We start from the raw sequence: 24749 nt of genomic DNA on the forward strand, positions 1-24749 counted from the left end.
CTACCTTATTCCCTTGTATGCAGTTCGGGAGTTTGGTGCATTCATTTATATCCAAATTCGTGAGTTTTGGTGCTTTTACTGTAGCTGTGCCTTTTTGTGAAAAGGGGATTATCGCCTAAACGGATTTTTCCCCTTTTTTGCTGAAACAGTCCGTTACAAGCCATAATCACTGCTTCTTCCTACCCGGGAGCTGCGAGGCCAGGCTCGTAACTGCCCAGAGAGCACTCTCTTCCGTGCTACCTAAGTGAAGGTATCCACCGGAGAGAGAGACGAACAGCAGCACAAACCAGAGACCACCCAGGAGCTTGTTAAACCCTATCTACACTTAGTAACGATTCTAACTGCAGTGTTCTAATTGTCTGTTTGGGTGGCCACTGTTTGCATTAATGACGGCGGCCATCTTGTTCACATAAACGCAGGCAGCGGTGTTTGGTCGTCGAGTTCCTGGAACTAAAATCGGACACAGAAACTCCCGAACACCACTGGACTTCCATCATCGCCTGCATTCTGTTCTACACAACTTAGAAGGGCACTGTTCAGTGGAATTGTTTGTCTGGATGAGAGGAACAAGCTCCAGGGTAAGACAATTGACTATGTTAAGTAGTTTGTTCGGCTTCACAGCCTCGGAGTCCGTGCCGACCAATAGGAGAAGGAATTCCCATTCAAACTGGGTTTGCGCCATTCTCCTGAAAGGCCAGCACGAGTGAGTGCTAATTGGTCGCTGCGGGGTGCCAGCAACCAATAGGAGAAGGCGCGCCCATTCAAATGAGGTTTTGTGCCCTTTCTCCTGATTGGGCGGCGAAATGACTGGTTGGTGCTGTGACAGATCCTCTGTCCCTGGATTTTAAAGTTTTTATTCCCTTCATCTGTCTGTTCGGCTATGTATGGTTATTTCTTATATTAACATTGCCCCATTCGACTAACCTAACAACCGAACGCAGGGACCACCCAGAACAGTCGTGTGCCGCTAGTTGAACCACTTGACCTGTTAACACCTCCACAACCACAAACACTTGAACATTCTAAGTGGTTGGCTGGGTGGCCGCCGTTCGATGTTTGGGCTTCAAGTGCATGGAACTAATATTGGACACTCAACGGCCTGGACACTGCTGAGACTTCTAGTCTCACCTATGTTCGTTCCTATTCATCCGAAGAAAGCGGCATTCGGTGAAACTAAACTCCCGAATGAGGGGAACACGACTAGTTCCCCTGTGTCTTATCTTTTGTACTTTGTCGTATTTAAAGCTTCCGATAGAGACCGACCACACAACCTGAATCTATGGAACTATTTTGGGCAGGAGCCTCGTGTGCGGTCAGTCCTAAAGAAGACTTCCATGAAAATCCTGAACCCCTGAACCGATCTGGGTGATTCTTGGATATGTTGCTCACCCAGATCGGGGCTATCAGGGGATATGCTTTTTGTGGGGTTTATGTGAGTTTTTGGGGTACTTTCGTGTTGCCTGTAAATTGTGTTATTTTTCGCCTGGAGATAATTGACTTAATACAGTACTTGACTCAATTATCTCCCAGGCAGAGAGGAGGGATTGCATGATATGTATGGAAGTGTCAAACATTGTAACACTGTTGTCATTGGTCTGTGACTTTGTAATTCAGTCTTCTATCAGGTCCAGGTGGGAGTGCGCCTTGTATGGGAATTGTCATAAAAGACCAAGTGTGGTCCTATTAAAATGAGTTCACTTCACCCTCAACACACAGCCTCGTCTCGTGATTGTAGGGAACAGCTATACAGCTATATTGAATTAATGGTCTGCTTGGCAATCGACTGGGGAATTCTGCAGTGCTACCCATGCTAGGGAAAAAGAACATCTCTGGCAATGAACACTCCTCCTCTCTCGGGTTGACTATCACAGGTGCAAATGGGTTTCCCTCCCTTTCTACTGATTGGGAGGCGTAATACCTCTCCTCCATGATCATTGGTTATTGCTTGGTTTGGGCACGAAGTTTGAATCAACCGGCCTAAACCAAGCAATTCCGTGGTACTAATTTCGGGGATGTACAGAATCTCGTGCCCCGACATTTGGACAATGATTTCTCAGACTCTGTACATCCGATAGCCCCGCTACTGGCAGGGATTCTAGTTAGGACCCGGGGCTATCCAGGGATGTATGTATTTTATATGAGTACCCCATTTCCTTCCAGAGGCGCAGAGCCCCTAAGTGTTCCCCAATGTATATGATGTGCTTTACTGTTGTACTGTTGGTATCTCCCAGGGCGGGAGATACCTATCTGTGAAACATTCCCCTCTAGCCTTAGCCTGAGACATTTCTACTGAAAAGAATGGAGACCCCCTGAGGGGGTCTGTGTATAAATTGCCTGTACCAATATAGCATTGTCAGCTAAGCACCAGAACTGTGTCCTTGTCCAGTTACTGGGGGTAGAAAGGGTTAATCATTTTGCCTGCTGTTCCATCGTGTGGAGGATGCCACCCAGGGCTGTGTGTCGTCCAGCCCCTGGGAGCGCATAGAGCTAGTCCTCTATCCGTTCCCCAGCTAGGAAGTGGTTCCTGGCGGAGGTAGCCAGCCAGGGTACAGGGAGCTCCTTCACAGTAATTAATTCTTAGAATAAAATGTGGTTCTGGGATGTGTTCACTAAATAGTGTGAAGTGTGCTGAGGCATACCGGTCATGAAAAAGCTAAGTGGAAAATAAAAAAAAGTTTACTGCTTGTAACGGAGCTCCGTGTACCCCGACCGAGTACCCTCCGTTGATGGACGCTTCCTAGCGCTTACAGAGGACTCCAAGCACTGCAGACGACACCACAACCACCGCAGACTCCACAACCGGCGTAGCTTAACTGGAGCCGCGCCGTCTTCCTTCCACCCTGGAATGAACCTCCAGCATTCAGGACCGTGTGGGGAAGACCTCTCCTCCAGGAGAGAGTATCCGGAACAAGCTCTTACAAGAGCTAAGTGATTAAGCTCAGGGGAATATGCAGCGCATAGCAATCCCCAGTGTGATACAGCAATTCCCTCCAATAACGAGACAAGGCTACGTTTTTGTCAGGGACCAGGAACCAGACAGAGACAGAAGTAGATGCAAACACACCTTTATTAATAAATAACAAAAGCAAAGTCCAGGAATCAAGCAGGGGTCAGTCACCAGAGCGGGTAGTCAGACAAGCCAGGATCAGGAGCACGGAGAGCAGCGGAGTCAGGAACAAGGCCGGAGTCAGGAACCAGGAACAAACAGGAAACACAGGAACAAGGAGACTTCTGGGAAACAGGAAACCACGCAAGGGCAAGGAGGTTCTGGGCTTAGCTGCTTAAATAGGCAGAACTGATTAGCAGCAGGGTTGATTACTACTCACAGGTGAGTAACCGTGGCAACAAGCAGAAGCAGCTCATAGTAATTGCAGCTGAAACTCAATCACTGAGACAGAAAAGGGTTGCTGTTTAAAACAGCAAAGAAACCCTGACAGTTTTGAAGGGTCAAGAAGAACTGAGGACTGGGACACCCAGCCTGCTTTTTATTACAAAAAGGTACACACAGGACACTCCCAGGGGGAGGTTGAAATTAACCAATCACATACATGGTACCACCCCCACGTCTCCTCCCCTCAGATAAACACATAACATAATTATAGCATACAGTAAAAATACAGTTTTCACACATACACTGTAACTTTAAAAATATTCATACATATATATTTGAACTCAGCATACATCAAACATAAACACTTCCAAAAATCAGCCAAATCCCTCCAGTGGATCAAAAGTTAGCTGGAGGTCCCTTTATGACCGACCGCAAGCACAATTTCCTGCCCAAAACAGTTCCATAGATTTGGGCTGTGCGGCCGGTCAATTTCATGCAGAAAAACGACTAAGTCTGTAACGGATCCACTGGCACCCCGACTGGGTACCTCCGTTGAAAGATGCTCCTAGCGCTTCCAGAGGACTCCAAGCACTCCACCAGACACCATAAGCACCGCAGGCTGCAGCTATCTCCCTTCAGAATGAAGCAGGAACAAGCTCTTACAAGAGCTCAGTGATTATAGCAAGGGAATATGCCTAGCATAGCAATCCCTTGTAGCCGGTTCCCCCAATAAGACACAGGACTCAAGTTGAGGGTAAAACAGGAACTCTGGACTGGCTCATCCAGCCTGGCTTTTATTTCCAACTCACACATACAGGCCACACCCAGGGGGAGGCATAAAAGAACCAATGACATAGATGTTACCTCCCACACATCCCCTCCCCTTAGTGTGACACATAATCCCATTATGCATACAGTGTAAAATATACTTTTACACAACTTTCATAACTTTAAAACCATACATCACATTCACATAAAAATACATATCCACAATCAATCCATTCAGGGGAACAACATATTAAAAAATGGCATGAATCCGACCAGGGGTTCAAAAGTTACTAAAAGTATCTTTTGTTCCTTTCTAGCTGGCAGAAAAACATCCCCACAATGCACCCTGGTTTCCTCCCTTCTGCCCTGGAGTTAATTGGAGAAGTAATCCAATTACCCAGGACTAAAGGCAGACTCCATTAACCACATGGTTGCAAAACAACATAAAACACTTTAAAATACATAAAGTCACATTTACACATAACACACAGACATTTCACCTATCCCCAGATAGCTGGGATCTGCACGCACAAAACTACCGAATAGCGCGCAGATCCTACTCACACAGTACAATTGCCATGGAGCTAAAGTCTTTCCCATAGTCTTTCATTATATGAATAGGCTCCATGGTATGGCTATCTGGGGTATCACATTCCCATAAAGTCTGGTCCATAGTCCAAAGGCAAGAGGCGGGCAATCAGCCCCCTCCAAGGACACGTGGCGAGGTCGGTTTCACCACACTTCTCCCCTTTACCCCCCAGACTAACAGGGTATCTGACCTCCTGCCGGTCAGTGCCCTGGTTAGTCCAGCAACCCACCCATGAAGCACAAACAGCAGTACCTCCCACCCACAATAACTGGTTACTACACCTGGGTAGAGGAGAACTTTGTCCAGGTCCAGGTGCCTCACCACGGCTGTGTGGGGGACTGGTAGTCTGCCTTGGTGGGTTGCTGAGTGGGCAGAGACCAGCGGTACTCTGTCCTGTTGCCAGCACTACCACGGGAGTAGTCTGGTTGGAGCCTGGTTGCTGGAGACCGACTGTCTCCCCTTTAAATACACCGCTCTGCTGCTGGAGACCGACTGTCTCCCCTTGAGTTACACAGCTCTGCTGCTGGAGACCGACTGTCTCCCCTTTAGTTACACAGCTCTGCTGCTGGAGACAGACTGTCTCCCCTTTAAATACACCGCTCTGCTGCTGGAGACCGACTGTCTCCCCTTGAGTTACACCGCTCTGCTGCTGGAGACCGACTGTCTCCCCTTGAGTTACACAACTCTGCTGCTGGAGACCGACTGTCTCCCCTTTAGTTACACAGCTCTGCTGCTGGAGACAGACTGTCTCCCCTTTGGCTAAACAGCCCTGTTGTGGGGGGGCAGGACCGACCGTCCCTACCCCCTGTGCTGGAAGTGCAGAGACCACGGTCCCATCTGCACAGGTGTGGGGCTTACAGTCTCCCCCTGGTACATTAAGCTGCCGCTGGGGAGAGGTGGTAACCAGCTCCTCTCCCATTAGAACACTCTGCCACTGGGGAATGGAGACTGGGCTCTCTATTCCCTGTACATTAATGATCCGCCGCTGGGGAGAGGTGGTAACAATCTCCTCTCCCTTACACACTTTCAGCCGCTGGGGAGCAGGGCTGACCCTCTGTACTCCCTGTAGGCAGGGCGCAGAGACCACGGTCCCATCTGCGCTGGTGAGGGGTTTACTGTCTCCCCTTGGTGAGCTGTGCTGCCGCTGGGGAGAGGGAATAACAAACTCCTCTCCCTTACACACCTTCAACCGCTGGGGAGAGGGGATAACAGGCTCCTCTCCCTGCACCGTAGACTGCCGCTGGGGAATGGAGACTGGGCTCCCAATTCCCAACAAATCACACTGCCGCTGGGGAGGGAGGACGGCCCCTTCAGCTCCCTGTAACTTGGGCGCAGAGACCACGGTCCCATCTGCGCTGGTGTGGGGCTTACTGTCTCCCCTTGGTGTGCTAAGCTGCCGCTGGGGAGAGGGAATAACCAACTCCTCTCCCTTACACACCTTCAGCCGCTGGGGAGAGGGGATAACAGGCTCCTGTCCCTGCAGCCTTGAATGCAGCTGGATAGCAAGAACGGCACCGTCAGCTCCCTGTAACGCACATTGCCGCTGGGGATCTGGGCCGACTGCCCAGCATCCCTGTAGGGCCGGTAGAGAGACCGCAGTCCCATCTCCACCTGCCATCTGTGGGTCTTCCCAGGACCAATCCGTGAGGCCCCTCAACATTTGTGAGTAAGGGCCACCTGCTTCCCCACCTGGCAACTCTGGCTGCTGCTGGGGATCTGGGCCGGCTGCCCAGCATCCCGGTGGGCCCGGTGGAGAGACCTTGGTCCCATCTCTACCTGCCTGTTGTGGTTCCTCACAGGACCAGTCTATGAGGACCCCCACTTTGGGTTCCTCCCGCCGCCTCAGGGAAAGACGGCTAACCTCCTCGGATGCAGCCTCTACCCGGCTGCTGTAACGCTCCTGCTGCTGAGCATACTTCCTCTCTTTTGCCAACCGGAATTCTCGGTCCAGCCTTGTGTTTCGCTCGGCCATGACCTGGTTCCAGATCACCCGGCGTGTCTCCATGGGTATATCATCCCCATACTCGGCCACTCGCTGCCTCACCTCGGCCAGCCAATCATCTCCAGAGCCAGAACCTTCCATACTTGTCTGCTCCCAGGGGCACTGCACGACTGCTAGCGTTGCCCTCAATTTGTAAATCCAAACGTACTGTGTCTCCGAGCTGCTTTACCTCGCACTAGGACGCCATCCCACCGCTTGCCACCAATGTAACGGATCGCCTGGCACCCCGACCGGGTACCTCCGTTAATGGATGCTCCTAGTGCTTCCTGAGGACTCCAAGCACTCTGGCAGACACCACAATCACCGAATCTGAGAAACCTTTTAAATTCTCCCAAGCATATGAATGCTGTAGACCATTGAATAGGAACCATACGAATAGGCTTGTACTCCTAGCAGTCAACTGGAACAGCATGCAATAAATCCTTCCCCCCAATAATGAGACGACACATCACTTTGAGGGTAAAACAGGAACTCTGGACTGGCTCATCCAGCCTGGCTTTTATTTCCAACTCACACATACAGGCCACACCCAGGGGGAGGCATAAAAGAACCAATGACATAGATGTTACCTCCCACACATCCCCTCCCCTTAGTGTGACACATAATCCCATTATGCATACAGTGTAAAATATACTTTTACACAACTTTCATAACTTTAAAACCATACATCACATTCACATAAAAATACATATCCACAATCAATCCATTCAGGGGAACAACATATTAAAAAATGGCATGAATCCGACCAGGGGTTCAAAAGTTACTAAAAGTATCTTTTGTTCCTTTCTAGCTGGCAGAAAAACATCCCCACAATGCACCCTGGTTTCCTCCCTTCTGCCCTGGAGTTAATTGGAGAAGTAATCCAATTACCCAGGACTAAAGGCAGACTCCATTAACCACATGGTTGCAAAACAACATAAAACACTTTAAAATACATAAAGTCACATTTACACATAACACACAGACATTTCACCTATCCCCAGATAGCTGGGATCTGCACGCACAAAACTACCGAATAGCGCGCAGATCCTACTCACACAGTACAATTGCCATGGAGCTAAAGTCTTTCCCATAGTCTTTCATTATATGAATAGGCTCCATGGTATGGCTATCTGGGGTATCACATTCCCATAAAGTCTGGTCCATAGTCCAAAGGCAAGAGGCGGGCAATCAGCCCCCTCCAAGGACACGTGGCGAGGTCGGTTTCGCCACAAAGTCCCATTTCGAAGTCTCTGGAGCTGAAAAACGAAGTGTAGGAGAAGGTAAGGGTCAGCGGTGTTCGGTAAAATGTGTAGCCGATTTCAGTTCCACAGAATCTTTAGCATACACCGCTGACCGCATGTGACTGAACAAAGATGGCCGCCGCCACGTGCAATTAACCTGCAGTAACCTCACAGCCTGGGAGGTAAATTGCCTGCACACTTTAACTTCTGGGTGGTCCGCCTGCGTGGTACTTGGTTCAGTAAGCCCTATTTACTGAACAAAGTAGGAGAGAGCCAGGGGCAAGTTATTTTACAGGTCTGGGGACATAGTCTTAAAGGGATATTGTTCAGCAAAGTCACAATATGTCCCCAGACGGTTCTTAAAGGGCCATACACACCCAATAAAAGTTAATAAGTTTTCAGGGGCACAATCTTCCAGGGGCCATAGTCATGAGGAAGGAGGCTGGCAAATAGGCTTCTCCACAATCCAGGGAAGCAGGGCAATTTTCCATTTAAAGGGCCAGTTACAAATAGCGATTTGTAACACTGCTTCTTACAATAATTGTGCTTGATTTACTACTTGATAGCATACTGTAAATGTCTTCATCCTTTAATACTCCACTAGGTGGAGCTGTCTGTACCTCCCTGGAGCTACTTAGGCCTTGCACAGAATGAGTGTCTGTCTTCATATAACCTGCTATACCTGTCTGATTACAAAATGAAATTCTCACGGCTACATAAATGAAGCAACTAGAGCCAAACAACCAGGTAATGGGCAAGCAGTGCCCAGGGGAGATTAATGACCTGGAACTGGGCAAGGTAAATCAAGCAATGCCTGGGAGAGGTGAATGACCTGGAACTGGGCAAGGTAAATCAAGCAGTGCCTGGGAGAGGTGAATGACCTGGAACTGGGCAAGGTAAATCAAGCAGTGCCCTGGAACTGGGCAAGGTAAATCAAGCAGTGCCTGGGAGAGGTGAATGACCTGGAACTGGGCAAGGTAAATCAAGCAGTGCCTGGGAGAGGTGAATGACCTGGAACTGGGCAAGGTAAATCATGTAGTGCCTGGGAAAGATGAAGGACCTGGAAAAGGGCAAGGTAAATCAAGCAGTGCCCGGGGAAGGTGAAGGACCTGGAAAAGGGCAAGGTAAATCAAGCAGTGCCCGGGGAAGGTGAATGACCTGGAACTGAGCAAGGTAAATCAAGCAATGCCTGGGAGAGACGAATAACCTGGAACTGGGCAAGGTAAATCATGCAGTGCCTGGGAGAGACGAATTACCTGGAACTGGGCAAGGTAAATCATGCAGTGCCTGGGAGAGACGAATTACCTGGAACTGGGCAAGGTAAATCAGGGGTGGTGAACGAGACTGCTTAATGTGATAATGATGACCAATGGCTACCTTTGCCGCTGAGCACGGTGGATTTGGCCTCTAAAGCAGCCTGCATGTTGCCCACTTTGATGTGCGCGATCAGTGAGGTTACACCCAGATTGACCAAAATGACCTGGAATGATTCAAACCGAAACAAATCATCAAACATGTACTTGTAAATACACCATAGAAATAAACTTGTAAAGGGCAGGAATTGTACCGTGGCTCCCGCAAAGCATGCCTGCTTTCAGTAAATTGATATAAATGTGACATTACCTTAGATGTCCAGTTTAATTGGCTCATTTTTCCTGCCTGGGACACTGTATGTGTCACAATCTTCCCGTCATCAGGGATCCACGGACCGCAGATCCCATGCTGTTTCTAAAATGTAACAAACATTAAGAGGGAATTCAACATAAATCCAAAGTAAATAGAACATTTTGCGGACAAAATAGTAGCATAGTCCGCTCTGCTTCTAGTTTGGCTACTTTTGTGTAAAATGTGAAATTCTCTTTTAATTCTCACTTTAGTAAATAACCCTGTGAGACATTGTTACAATCACGGTGAATTCCAGTACAATTTAACCATTTCATGCCTTGGCAGATCTAGGAGAGAATGTCCAGAAATCTAGCGGTGTGTAACCGTTATTAAACAGGCTTATCTTCCCAGTGCCCCTACAGACTTCAGTGCCAGGTAGGTTTCAAATTCTCTACACCCATGACTAAGAGTAATTGTGTGTGTGTTTGTTAGTGAGTAAGCTTCTATGTCTGTATTTGTGTCAGTGAGCTTGTCTGTAGTGAGCGTGTGTGTCGGTGAGCTTGTCTTTAGTGAGCTTGTCTTTAGTGAGCTTGTCTTTAGTGAGCTTGTCTTTAGTGAACTTGTCTTTAGTGAACTTGTCTTTAGTGAGCTTGTCTTTAGTGAACTTGTCTTTAGTGAACTTGTCTTTAGTGAACTTGTCTTTAGTGAACTTGTCTTTAGTGAACTTGTGTGTGTGTGTCGGTGAGCTTGTCTGTAGTGAGCTTGTGTGTGTGTCGGTGAGCTTGTCTGTTGTGAGCTTGTATGTGTGTCAATGAGCTTGTGTCAGGATCGGGACAGGGATCCAACATGCAGAGTACAAACAGGTGGTAGGTACGTATACCGGACCTTAGAATGGCCGGACTTAACGTAAGGAGTAAGAAGAGAATAGTCAGAGACAAGCCGAGGTCAAGGGAACGAGAGGACAGGTAAGTGAGGGACAAGCCGAGTCAAAGGATAACAGAGATAAACAGGGTAGTACAAACAAGCCGGGTCAGAACCAAAGAGACAACTAGAATACAAGAGCGCTGAGTGACTAGACAGGCTAGAACCACGACAGGGCAATGAGCAGATGCCGAAAGCCTTACTTTATACCTTGATTCTAGAGGGTAATCACGCCCCCGACGAGTCCTGATTAGTGCTCGGGACTTGACTGACAGGTCGACCCGGGTTGGCGTCATGACGTCGACTACTGAGCGTCGCGTCATATAAGGAAGTGGATCCCTCGCGGTCGGCTTGTAAATGGCCGAGAGGACCGCGAGGAACGGAGGAAACAACCCCTCTGGGAGGATAAACGTCTAAGTCTCTCACCTCCTCTGAGGCAGAGACTACAGGTACCCTGACAGCTTGTCTGTAGTGAGCGTGTGTGTCAATTCGTCTGTAGTGAGTTTGTGTGTGTACCAGTAAGCTTGCTTGTGTGTTAATGAGATTGTCTGTCTGTCTGTCTGTCTGTCTGTCTGTGAGCCTGTGTATCAGAAAGATTGTCTGTGCCTGCATGCGAGTATGCTTACTGTGTACATTCATTTTTTTTACCCTGAAAGGACCAATATTTTTTATTAAAAAAGAAACACAATGATAACATATATACTTCAGTGATAATGTTGCAATCAGCTCGTTTGACAGTTTATTCCCTGAAATTAGCCCTCTGTTCGCATGGTTTTAGCAGAACGCACGGAAGGTAGAAATCTCAGCGGTGTTCGTGGAAATAGTAGCCGAAAACAGTTCCAGGCTTTCGATGACCAAACACCGATGGGCGCGTTCGACTAAACAAAATGGCCACCGCCACGTGTTTGTTCATACGAACGCCGGCCACCCACGCATTCGTCAATTGAGCTGTGGCTAACTGCAGCTTCTGGGTGGCTAACAAGCAGCACACTCCACAGACAGGGTGGTCGGCCATTCGGCAGTTTGTTCGTCTGTACGAACAGCATTATCCTGGCTGTAATAGAGTTAGAACTGCACAAACCAATATATGAATCCACAGGGAAATGTTCAAATCTTCATGAGCAAGGCAAGAGATGCAATCCAGGGACAGAGGGTTCTGTCCCAAGTGCCTTAAACCCTAGAAAGTTACAGGGGCCATTGTCATGGGGCAGGAGGCTGATAATCAGGCCCGTCCAAAAGCCGTGGGCAAAGGGCAGTTTGTCACAGTGAGTGTATGAGAAAATGTGTGTGATTGTCTGTCTGTCTGCCAGTGAGTATCTGTGAGTGTCTGCCAGTGTGTGTGTGTCAGTGTGTGTGTGTGTGTGTGTGTGTGTGTATCTGTGAGCGTATGTGTGCCTGTCAGTAAGTGTGTGTTGGTTTAACAGTGTGTATGTAAATGATTATGTATCTGTCAGTGGGTGTCTGTCAGTCAAAGTGTGTGTTGGTTTTAAACAGGAAAAGGTATGGCTTTGACAGGAAGGGGTGGGGCAAATTTAAATTAGGGGGTGCCTCCAGTTTAGTCAAGGCTAGGGCAGTACAAATCCAAAACATAGCACTGCACTGACATATGTAAGAGTAAGATAATAACTAAATCAAATTAAATCTGACCAGTTACATGAATAATGCAGATAATGTTTTATTCGTGCTTACTGAATCTCCCCACTCCAATCTAAACATGAACAGATATTGGAAACTCACCATAAAGGCTAAGGGACACGAGTGGATGTTGGCGTGATAAATGCAGCAGTTCTCCGCCGTGGCGTACTTCCAATCTGCCGGGCACTCCACCTGCTCGCAAAACTGTTTGGCATCACTGGCATTGCTAAGATAGAACACACATACAGGGTTATTTACTAACGGCACAATGCCAAACTGGAAAAAAAAAGTCAGCTACAATTTCAGTTTGGATGTTCTAACCTTAAATTTTAAATTTACTTTGAATTTACTTTGAATTCCCACTTTAGTGAATAACCGTGATAATCTCAAACAGATACCGCGGGATACCTGTAAAGGTGGTGCCACAGATTCAGAGAAGAATTAAGTAGGAATGTGCATGGGCAAAAATTTCGGTTCGGTTGGGAAATTTGGGTAAGTAAACAAATTCGGAACTTCGACAATTCAGAACATCTGTAGGGTTCCCTAACCCTACCCCTAATACTAACCCTAACCCTGCCCCTAGCCCTACCCTTTTTATAATTTGTCTGCCTTTTGTCATTCATTTTAATTTATATATTGTTTTTAAATAAAACTCAACATATATCTTTGGAAGTACACGTGATATTGGAAGACATTTTGAGTGTGAGACATCCTCTTATTTATAACAAGGTTTTTTTTTGTTTTTTTTTGGATACTTCATAATGTGACCTTGGCATCATATTGACATTGGTTGTGTGCATTATACTAATTATAGATACACGTTACTGCCATTATTGCTGTGCTCCACAACCTGATGTTAGTATTTTATTGATGTTAACTCTGTTCACCCATCTAATTTCCCAGACAGATTCTGAAAAAGTCTTTAACTTGTCTCACATTCCTACCAAGTATTGCCCGTCACAGTTTGGCAGTCTCTTTCTTTTAATCCCCTGCACTGTCTGTCTCCATCACTCACAATATGCACAAATCCATTCCATCTCAGTGGATTAAGACGTATTGATAGATGTATGACCGTTTCTGCACATGTGCAAATATTCTAAATAAACAAGTATGAAACCAACACCCGGCATATAATAGTAGATAGATCACTATGGCAGTGTCATTTTCATTCTGATCAGATGTCATAAACTTCTGGCATTTTTAGGTGAATTGGATTCTTCTAAGCACCAACTCCTTGTTCCGGTGTTTCTTGTCAGGGTACCTGCTGTCTCTACCTCTGTGGAGGTGAGACACTTTGACGATCTTCCTCGCAAAAGGGTTGAATCACTCGTTCCTCGCGGTTCCCTCGGTCGTTTACACGCCGGCCGCGAGGGATCCACTTCCTTTTATGACGCGGCGTTCAGTAGCCGACGTCATGACGACATCCCAACCCGATCTGTCAATCAAGCCCCAAGCACGAATGAGGATTCGTCGGGGGCGTGATTACCTGTTTAGAATCAGGGTATAAAAGAGGGCTTTCTACGTTTGTTCATTGCCCTGTCGTGGTTCTAGCTTGTCTAGTCACTCAGTGCTCTTGTATGCTGTTAGTTTCTTTGGTTTTGACCCGGCTTGTCTGTTCTACCTCGTTTACCTCTATTACCCTTTGACTCGGCTTGTCTCTCGTTTACCTGCTCTCTCGTTCCCTCGACCTCGGCTTGTCTCTAGACCATTCTTTACTTACTACTTACGTAATCAATCCATTCAGGGGAACAACATATTAAAAAATGGCATGAATCAGACCAGGGGCTCAAAAGTTAGTAAAAGTATCTTTTGTTCCCCCTGGCTGGCAGTATTTTAATCTGTAAAAGTAAAACATCCCCACAATGCATCATGGCTTCCTCCCTTCTGCCCTGGAGATAATTGGAGAAGTAATCCAATTATCTGCCAGGTCAAAGACAAACTCCATTACACATGTGGGGACCTAAATACAGGATTATGTTTTAAAATATATAAAGTCACTTTTTATACATTAGACACAGACATGTAACATATCCCCAGATAGCTCAGGTCTGCGTGCACATTATTAGGTGAATGGCACGCAGACCACACAAGTACAGTTTAATTGCCATGGAGCCAAAGCCTTTCATTATATGAATAGGCTCCATGGCATAGCTATCTGGGGGTATCACTGCTCACACAGGGCAAGTACCGAATGGCCCCACTGTGTTTAAAGGGCCAGAATGAGTGACATGCACTCTGTTAGGGCCGAATACGTTTTGTAGAAGGGCCCAATCTCCCAGGGCCATAGTCCAAAGGCAAGAGGCGGGCAAGCAGCCCCCTCCAAGGACACGTGGCGAGGTCGGTTTCGCCACAGGCTCCCTAACCCTAACCCTGCCCCTGCCCCTAACCGCCACAACCACTTCCACATCTATCGGGCTCCCAGTGCCAGGAATTAGCTTATTGGTTTAAGATTCCTGTCATCATTCATGTAATATTCGCTCCCTTTCGTGTTTTGCCACTTTTCAGAAATCCGAAGCACTTTGGCAATTCGGCACTTCGGACATTCGGAAGCATCTGAATGTCCGAATTTCCCAAAAGAAACTAAACAAATTGCAGATGTCTAGAATTAAGATCCCCTGGACTCCTATACAGTTGGGTTATTAAAGGCTGATATTTAGAAGGTTCTGGGTTATTAGAGGCTGATATTTGGAAGGTTCTCGGTTGTGACGAACCCTACTGCATAGACCTGTATTGCGGGTTCATCTGTTTCCATGAGATTCGTGGATTTCCTGTCCGTACGCTATTGGTTTTTCGTTTCCTAAAGTACCGAATAAAACTACCGAACATCGGCCACCCAGGAGAGGAGTGTGCGGCTCATTAACACCTTGACCACAAATTAGAACGCTGTGGTTAACCGCAAACACCTCTCCATTCCATTTCATACGGGTGGTCGTCGTTCGTATGCAGACCACGAGGCGGCGGCCATTTTGGACACGAGGCGAATCAGCGGTGTTCGGTGCAAAACCCATGGATCTAAAAACGGACTCTTTATCTACCGAACACCGCTGGAGACGGCCGTCCCTCCTTCTATTCCCTTGGAGGCATACGAACCCTGTTCCGTTCGGGGGTTTTCTTCATCCGTATGGACTTACCCAGATAGCCGGCCCATGGAGTCATTCGTACACCGAAAGACTTATGAGAGACTTTGACTCCATGGCGATTGGACTGTGTACTTCGGATCTGAGCGCTATTCGGCAGGAATATGCCTTCAGATTCAGGCTATCTGGGGATACGTTGGACGAACACTATATCTTCGGTATTTCAGATTTTATGTATTTTATTGCATTTTGTATGTTTGTGTTTAAAATGGCGATGGTTCCTATCCTCGGAGTTAATTAGATTTCTCCCTAATTATCTCCGGGATAGGAAGAAATGTCTTATGGGTAAAATGGGGAGGGCTTGTGTTATGGCCACTGCGATTGGCTACTGTTAAATATATTTTACAGTCTTCCACCAGGTCCCCTAGGGGAGTGTCTACCTGGTGGAGACCTGCATAAATACTGGGCAGGTAGCCCCCATTAAACACATTCTGCTTGACCTTCAAAACGGAGCTTTGTCTCGTTTGTGGAGGGATGTACTATTGGGACAGCGTTTTCGTTTATTTCTAGTTGTGGAAGGATTTCGGATGGATTGCTGATCGGGAGTTACCGCATTCGTATGCTCCGGTCGGGAGTCTTATGATCGGTAATGCTGGAACTGCATTTCTGGAGAAAGGGGATTATCGGCTGAACGGCGGCTTCACTCCCCAGGCGGCGAGTGTCGTAACAACTGGTGGCAAGCGACGGGATGAATCCCACCGCCCTGAAGGCCAGCTACACACCCCGGATTGGAAATGCAATATGAGGAGTTAAGGCGTGCTACCCTTAAAGACATTTTGGAGCGCAGAGGACGATCAGCGAGCAATCTCAAGAAAAGAGAGATTATTGCTATATTGGTGGAGATGGATACAGCACAGGGAAGGGAGATAGCTAATGTGCCTGGCCTGCTGGATCTAACACCCGAGGAAATAGCGTTTAACCGGGCAGTTCAGATCAGGCTGGCACACTTTGGCCCCAACCCTGCAGCGGATATTGTGGTTCAAGTACAAGCCGCAGTAACAGCACAACAGGCGCTCCAGAGAAGCGGAGCTGCAGCAGCAGAGGTACCCCATAATAACAATGGGAAGAAAAAGGTACCATTTGCTGCTTTTAAAAACTTTATTGAGACGGAAGGAGAGATAGACGGGTTCCTGGCGGACTTTGAACGACAGTGTGCTTTACACCAGGTACCCGCAGAAGAATGGGTTCCTATCCTCTCTGGGAAACTATCCGGCCGGGCTAGTGAAGCTTTTCGGGCCATCCCAGAGGAGGAACTCACTAGCTACCGGACAGTAAAAGATGCTCTTTTGACCCGGTACGCTGTTACCCCTGAGGCGTACCGGAGGCGATTCCGGGACAATACTAAACAGGCTGGTGATTCCTATGTGGAATGGGCATGCCGGGTACACCGCACGGCAGCCCACTGGATGACAGGATGTCGAGCGGTAACTGGGGAAGAGGTGCTGCAAGTGTTCCTGCTAGAACACTGCTTTGACAAATTACCTGCAGGAGTTCGAGAGTGGGTCAGGGACCGCAAACCCGCTACCTTCCACGAAGCTGCTCGTCTGGCTGACGAATACACTGATGCCCGTAAGCTCGATCAGACAGCAGCCAAGGTCCCTGCCCGAGTGGAATACAAACCGGCAGCACCTCCAACCACCAACCTATATCACCCCCCAGCACAACGTACCCCCGCTATACCGCCAGCAACCAACCATGGGCAGTCAGCCCGATTCAACAAACGGGGTTACTCCAACCAGATCCAGTGCTTTGGGTGCAAACAGATGGGACATAAAAAACAGGAATGCCCTTTAAACCACGCCAACCAAGCGCCATCCTGGAGAAACCCAGCCGGCGGAGCCCAGCAACCACCTCAGCCTTCTGCTCACTGCCTGGAGCAGGAGGAATTTTGGGGTTTCCTGCACGAAGCAGACCCAGTTCACGCAGCTCAGCAGGACAACCGCCAACACCACAGACAGACCGTTAAGTTGAACGGGAAAGAGGTCACTGGTCTAAGAGACACCGGGGCTACGATGACCTTGCTCCAAAAGAACCTGGTTTCGGAACACCAACACACCGGGAACACTGTGGCAGTAAGGGTGGCAGGAGGCGCCGTGTTCCGTCTGCCTGTTGCCCGAGTTCATTTGGACTGGGGAGCGGGAGCTGGACATGTGAATGTGGGGGTTATGAAGGACTTGCCTGCCGATGTTTTGCTGGGAAATGATTTGGCCCCTTTGATTTCCGCCTATGCTACTATGGGACCTGGCGAAGCCAACCCAGTGACTACCCGTGCTCAGACCCGTGCTGCTGGAACCGGCCCACCTGCTGCTGAGACCCAGGTAAGGACCGATTCCCCGACTGACACCCCAGGGCCGACGTTAGCTAGTTGGGATTCCCCGGAGGAGTTCGGGAGGGAAACCCAGACAGACCCATCTCTCCAGAGGTATAGAGGCAGAGCAGACACTGGAGAGGAGGGAGCAGAGGGGGAGCGGTATGAGTGGGTAGGGGACAGGTTATATCGGATCCCTAAGCCATCCCAGAAAAGTGTTGCCCCTCCGCCGAATCGACAGCTGGTAGTACCCGCGAAGTACCGGCGAGAGATTCTGCGGATAGGGCATGATGTCCCGCTAGCCGGACATCTAGGGTCCCGCCGCACAGGCCATAGGATTATGCAGAATTTCTTTTGGCCAGGAATTAACCAGGCTGTGCGGATATATTGTAGCACGTGTGACACTTGTCAACGGGTAGGGAAGCGGGGGGACCACCCAAAAGGTAGGCTTATGTCGATGCCTATTATTGGGGAGCCCTTTGCCCGCATAGCCGTTGATATTGTGGGTCCACTGGCCAGGGCTAGTCCATCTGGTAAGAGATACATTCTCACCGTGGTGGACTACGCCACTCGCTATCCAGAGGCAGTGGCGCTGTCTAACATAGAGGCAGAGACAGTTGCTGATGCCCTGGTTAGGATTTTTACCAGGGTCGGGTTCCCTCAAGAGATTCTCTCTGACCAGGGAACCCAATTTACCGCTGTGCTCACCCAGCAGCTGTGGAGGGTATGCGGCATTAAACCGATACTTAGTTCCCCATACCATCCACAGACTAACGGTCTCTGCGAGCGATTTAATGGCACCCTCAAACAGATGCTGAGGACCTTTTCTGACACTTGCCGAGACTGGGAGCGATTCCTGCCTCATCTGTTGTTTGCCTACAGAGAGGTGCCCCAGGAATCTACTGGGTTCTCCCCCTTTGAGCTGCTTTATGGGAGAAGGGTCCGCGGACCTCTAGATCTCATTAGAGGCCACTGGGAGGGGGAGACAGAGCAGGAAGGTACCCCCATAGTACCGTATGTTCTGGAACTTCGGGACCGCATGGAGAAACTGTCTCTGATGGCAAGGGAGAATCTCCGGGTGGCCCAGGGGAGACAGAAGGAATGGTATGATCGGGGTGCCCGACAGCGAGTATTCCAGGTTGGGCAGAAGGTACTAGTGCTCAAACCTGTGAAGGCGAACAAGATGCAGGCATCTTGGCAGGGCCCGTATAAAGTATTAGCCCAGGTGTGCGATACTACGTACCTTATAGCCAGCTGTTCAGATGACAGGATCCAGCGATCCTTTCATGTGAACATGCTAAAGGAATATCAGGAACGACCGGAGGATATAGCCGCAGTGTGTGCCCCCGCTGCAGACGATACCGAAAGCTTACCCCTACCCGACCTATTAGCCAGAGGTGCCCAGACGGATCTGACTGAGCTCGTACAGCTAGGGGACAGGTTAAGCCCCACGGAGAAGGAACAGGCGAAACAGCTTCTGTGGGAGAAGCAGGCGACGTTCTCCCAAGAACCCGGCTACACTACCCTAGCTGTACATAAGGTAGAGACCCCTGGACAGAACCCCTTACGACAGCCCCCTTACCGTATCCCTGAAGCAGTCCGAGAAGGAATGCGGAAGGAGATAGAGGAGATGACCCAGCTTGGGGTCATCGAGCACTCCGATAGCCCTTGGGCCTCCCCTGTAGTCCTGGTGCCTAAGAAAGATGGGACCACCCGGTTCTGTGTGGACTACAGGAGGCTCAACGAGCGGACCACCACTGACGCCTACCCGATGCCACGGGTAGACGAGTTATTAGACCGCATTGCCAGGGGACGCTACCTGACCACCATAGACCTGTGTAAGGGCTACTGGCAGATTCCCCTGGCCAAGGACGCCATCCCCAAGTCGGCCTTCGTCACCCCCTTTGGCTTATACCAATTTAAGGTTATGCCATTTGGGATGAAGAACGCCCCGGCTACCTTCCAACGAATGGTGGATCGGCTCCTTGATGGCTTCCAGGACTTTGCTTGTGCATACCTGGATGATATTGCGATCTACAGTGAGTCCTGGGAGGAACACCTGGTACACATAGGGGTAGTACTGGATAAAATTCGGGCCGCTGGCCTGACGTTAAAGCCAGAGAAGTGTCATCTAGGTATGGCTGAGGTACAATACTTGGGTCACAGGGTAGGGTGTGGGAGCCAGAGACCAGAGCCGGCCAAGATAGAGGCAGTAGCGAACTGGCCCACACCTATAACCAAGACCCAAGTATTGGCCTTCCTAGGGACTGCAGGGTATTACAGACGCTTTGTCCCCGACTATAGCTCGATAGCTAAACCCCTGACAGACCTGACTAAGAAGAACCTCCCTAAGCAGGTCCTGTGGTCTCCAGCTTGTGAAGCTGCGTTTCAAGCACTGAAGCAGGCCCTCATGAATGCCCCTGTCCTGGCTGCCCCACTTCCTAACAAACGTTTTCTCGTCCATACAGATGCTTCCATGTATGGACTGGGGGCTGTGCTAAGCCAGGTCGGGGAAGATGGAGGAGAACACCCTGTCGCATACCTCAGTCGAAAGCTGTTACCCCGGGAAGTGAGTTATGCGGCAGTAGAGAAAGAGTGTTTGGCCCTGGTCTGGGCATTGAAGAAATTGAGCCCCTATTTGTATGGACAGGAATTTTCCCTTATCACGGACCACAACCCCCTTGTTTGGCTTAACCGGGTCTCGGGAGACAATGGTAGACTGCTGCGGTGGAGTTTAGCATTACAGCCATATAACTTCACCATCAGTTACCGACCCGGTAAGCAGAATGGGAATGCAGATGGGCTATCCCGGCAAACCGACGTCCTTACTACTTCCTAGTCCGGTCATCCCCACGTTGACCCGCTAAAGGGCCAAGCCGGGTCTGCCGGAGTGTTCCACAAGGGGGGAGCCGTGTGACGAACCCTACTGCATAGACCTGTATTGCGGGTTCATCTGTTTCCATGAGATTCGTGGATTTCCTGTCCGTACGCTATTGGTTTTTCGTTTCCTAAAGTACCGAATAAAACTACCGAACATCGGCCACCCAGGAGAGGAGTGTGCGGCTCATTAACACCTTGACCACAAATTAGAACGCTGTGGTTAACCGCAAACACCTCTCCATTCCATTTCATACGGGTGGTCGTCGTTCGTATGCAGACCACGAGGCGGCGGCCATTTTGGACACGAGGCGAATCAGCGGTGTTCGGTGCAAAACCCATGGATCTAAAAACGGACTCTTTATCTACCGAACACCGCTGGAGACGGCCGTCCCTCCTTCTATTCCCTTGGAGGCATACGAACCCTGTTCCGTTCGGGGGTTTTCTTCATCCGTATGGACTTACCCAGATAGCCGGCCCATGGAGTCATTCGTACACCGAAAGACTTATGAGAGACTTTGACTCCATGGCGATTGGACTGTGTACTTCGGATCTGAGCGCTATTCGGCAGGAATATGCCTTCAGATTCAGGCTATCTGGGGATACGTTGGACGAACACTATATCTTCGGTATTTCAGATTTTATGTATTTTATTGCATTTTGTATGTTTGTGTTTAAAATGGCGATGGTTCCTATCCTCGGAGTTAATTAGATTTCTCCCTAATTATCTCCGGGATAGGAAGAAATGTCTTATGGGTAAAATGGGGAGGGCTTGTGTTATGGCCACTGCGATTGGCTACTGTTAAATATATTTTACAGTCTTCCACCAGGTCCCCTAGGGGAGTGTCTACCTGGTGGAGACCTGCATAAATACTGGGCAGGTAGCCCCCATTAAACACATTCTGCTTGACCTTCAAAACGGAGCTTTGTCTCGTTTGTGGAGGGATGTACTATTGGGACAGCGTTTTCGTTTATTTCTAGTTGTGGAAGGATTTCGGATGGATTGCTGATCGGGAGTTACCGCATTCGTATGCTCCGGTCGGGAGTCTTATGATCGGTAATGCTGGAACTGCATTTCTGGAGAAAGGGGATTATCGGCTGAACGGCGGCTTCACTCCCCAGGCGGCGAGTGTCGTAACATCGGTTATTAATAGATGATATTTGGAGGGTTCTGGGTTATTAGAGGCTGATATTTGGAAGGTTCTGGGTTATTAGAGGATGATATTTAGAAGGTTCTGGGTTTTTAGAGGCTGATATTTGGAAGGTTCTGGGTTATTAGAGGATGATATTTGGGAGGTTCTGGGTTATTAGAGAATGATATGTGGAAGGTTCTGGGTTATTAGTGGATGATATTTGGAAGGTTCTGGGCTATTAGAGGATGATGATATTTGTAAGGTTCTGGGTTATTAGAGGATGATATTTGGAAGGTTCTGGGTTATTAGAGGATGATATTTGGAAGGTTCTGGGTTATTAGAGGATGATATTTGGAAGGTTCTGGGTTATTAGAGGATCATATTTGGAAGGTTCTGGGTTATTAGAGGATGATATTTGGAAGGTTCTGGGTTATTAATGGCTGATATTTGGAAGGTTCTGGGTTATTAATGGCTGATATTTGGAAGGTTCTGGGTTATTAGAGGCTGATATTTGAAGGTTCTGGGTTATTAGAGGCTGATATTTGGAGGGTTCTGGGTTATTAATGGATGATATTTGGAAGGTTCTGGGTTATTAGAGGATGATATTTAGAGGGTTCTGGGTTATTAGACGATGATATTTGGAAGGTTCTGGGTTATTAGAGGATGATATTTAGAGGGTTCTGGGTTATTAGACGATGATATTTGGAAGGTTCTGGGTTATTAGAGGCTGATATTTAGAGGGTTCTGGGTTATTAGACGATGATATTTGGAAGGTTCTGGGTTATTAGAGGATGATATTTAGAGGGTTCTGGGTTATTAGACGATGATATTTGGAAGGTTCTGGGTTATTAGAGGATGATATTTAGAGGGTTCTGGGTTATTAGAGGATGATATTGGAAGGTTCTGGGTTATTAATGGATGATATTTGGAAGGTTCTGGGTTATTAGAGGATGATATTTGGAAGGTTCTGGGTTATTAGAGGATGATATTTGGAAGGTTCTGGGTTATTAATGGATGATATTTGGAAGGTTCTGGGTTATTAGAGGCTGATATTTGGAAGGTTCTGTGTTATTAGAAGTTGACGTTTGGAGGGTTCTGGGATATTAAAGGGTAATATTTTGAGGTTTCTGGGATAGAGGTTTCGGACAAATTTAGAAAGTTCCCATATATGGACAAAAATGTTGAATATTAATTAAAAAGAAACCTATGCTCTTAGACCAGGAATATGTTTCTGTGTGATGTTAGATGGAGACACAGCAGTTAATATCTCACTTAGTTAACGAACACCATGAGAATCATTACAGTACTCACCTGAACCGGAAAACCTTTCGACTGATGGCTTTTTGGTAAAAACTGTCCGGCACTGAGACTGAATATGAGACATTGAACTCTTGCCCAGAAATTACCTTTTCAGGTGGCCGGTCAATCCAAGCCATTTCAAGACCTACAAGCAAAGACAATACTCAACATCAAGCAAAGAATTCCTTAAACTAAGTGTGAGGAACAATATTACTGTGAGTGTGTGAAATAATGCAGTGTGAGTTTGTGGAACAATTACAATAAGATCGTATGAATGTGAGTGAGGGGATCAGATCACTCCAGATGACACAAAGTGTGCACTCTGATCCCATGTTCTGTAACCAGGACTCGTTCTTAGTGTATGCATGTCTGGTGTCCCCTCACCCATACAGTCTATCATGTTCTGTTCATTGGGAAGCTCCTCGGGCCAGCAGTCAAACTCTGTGTTATCCAGGTCGTGCCAGCATTCTACCATCTAAAAATGGACAAATATTACAAAATTATTAGTAGGTGTAGATAGTTTTTGAGTGTATTATATCTGTAACAAAACCCCCCAGTTAACCAGTATAATGGCTGCTTATATATGTGAACTCAGACTATTCGTTGTTTTGCCTTCAGTAATCGTTTATTTGTGCTCATGGACTTTTAAAAGACTGTTTCTGGCCCTTTAAGTACTTTGGGAAAAGACCTGCAGTTTTGGCTTGGCACTTCGGATGCAGCCGAAGTAGTCGAAATGGCCGCCATTCGAAAATCGAACACGTGGCGGCAGCCATTTTGATTCATTCGAACGCGGTCAGCGGTGTGTGCCGGCAAATCTATGGAACTATTTTCGGCTACCCAATTGTGCGAACACCTTCTACTCCCCTTCGACACTGCGGCTGGAGACTAAGTCCCGTTCGAAGATTCAAACGCATGTTCGAATGGGACTTAGTCATTTTTTCAGGGTAAAATAGACCGACCGCACAGCCGAAATCTATGGAACTGCAACTGATTTTTCACGAATTTTGGATATGTTTGTCCTCAAGTTATACTGGTTATAAAAATATAAGTTTTATGCATGTACGATGTAAAATAAAAAATAATTTAAAAAAAAATTAACTTTTCAGCTTGGAGATAATTGAGTAGATACAGTTAATTAACTCAATTATCTCCTAAGCAGAGGAGAGGAATTCACTGTAACTGCTGGGTGTGCTCTATTGTCATCTTGTGTATGATTGGTTGCTGTAACTGCATTGTTGGTGCCCCACAAGGTCCAGTGGGTGGTGTATAACCTGTAAAATCCTGCATAAAAGCAGCAATAAACGCTCAGTGGAGTTAGTTCTTCTTCACCCTTCAAAACGTAGCTGTGTCTCGTTGTTGAAAGGGAATTTGCAGCTTAATCAGAGCTCTGCCTCTCTATTGCTCCAGGGATCCAGCGGATGGGACTTCACCTGGACCCAATGTCGTCACATATTTGCCACATGCCAAAATGAGCAATATGTTTTCCTCAGTCCACTTACCATTATAGATATGTAGATAAAATTAACGTAGGAAAAAGACAATGCCAGGAATGAGAACGAGGTGATTATCAGTCTGAGAAACAAGTTATCATAATGGACCACACGTTACTTATAACTCGGACTTCTAACACCAGTAATGCTGTCTGGCAGTCCATCTTAAGCGCTGTGGCTTTAGGAACCATGGCCCTCCATGAAATCCCACCACATGTTATTTAAAAACCAAAATTAGCAATACATAGACAATGCATTAAAGGGACACTCCAGACTCCAAATATTTTTAGCTTGCTAAAGTGTTTATGTATAAAAAGTGTGTTCCCTCTTTTTATTTTATAAACCTAAAAAATTGCACTTTTATATATTAACCTGGTTACAACCCCCCCTCCTCCCACCGGCTGTCAATCCGACACCGGTCATGTTACTTC

General features: G+C 47.8%; 1 pseudogene; it reads right to left on the reverse strand.

Annotated features, from left to right (window-relative positions):
• LOC134568644 (atrial natriuretic peptide receptor 1-like) overlaps positions 1–23303 on the reverse strand; it is a 203956-nt pseudogene extending 180653 nt beyond the window's left edge.
• Positions 23304–24749: the final 1446 nt, after the last annotated feature.

The sequence above is a fragment of the Pelobates fuscus genome, chromosome 7 (assembly GCF_036172605.1).
Source record: "Pelobates fuscus isolate aPelFus1 chromosome 7, aPelFus1.pri, whole genome shotgun sequence".
NCBI lineage: Eukaryota > Metazoa > Chordata > Amphibia > Anura > Pelobatidae > Pelobates > Pelobates fuscus.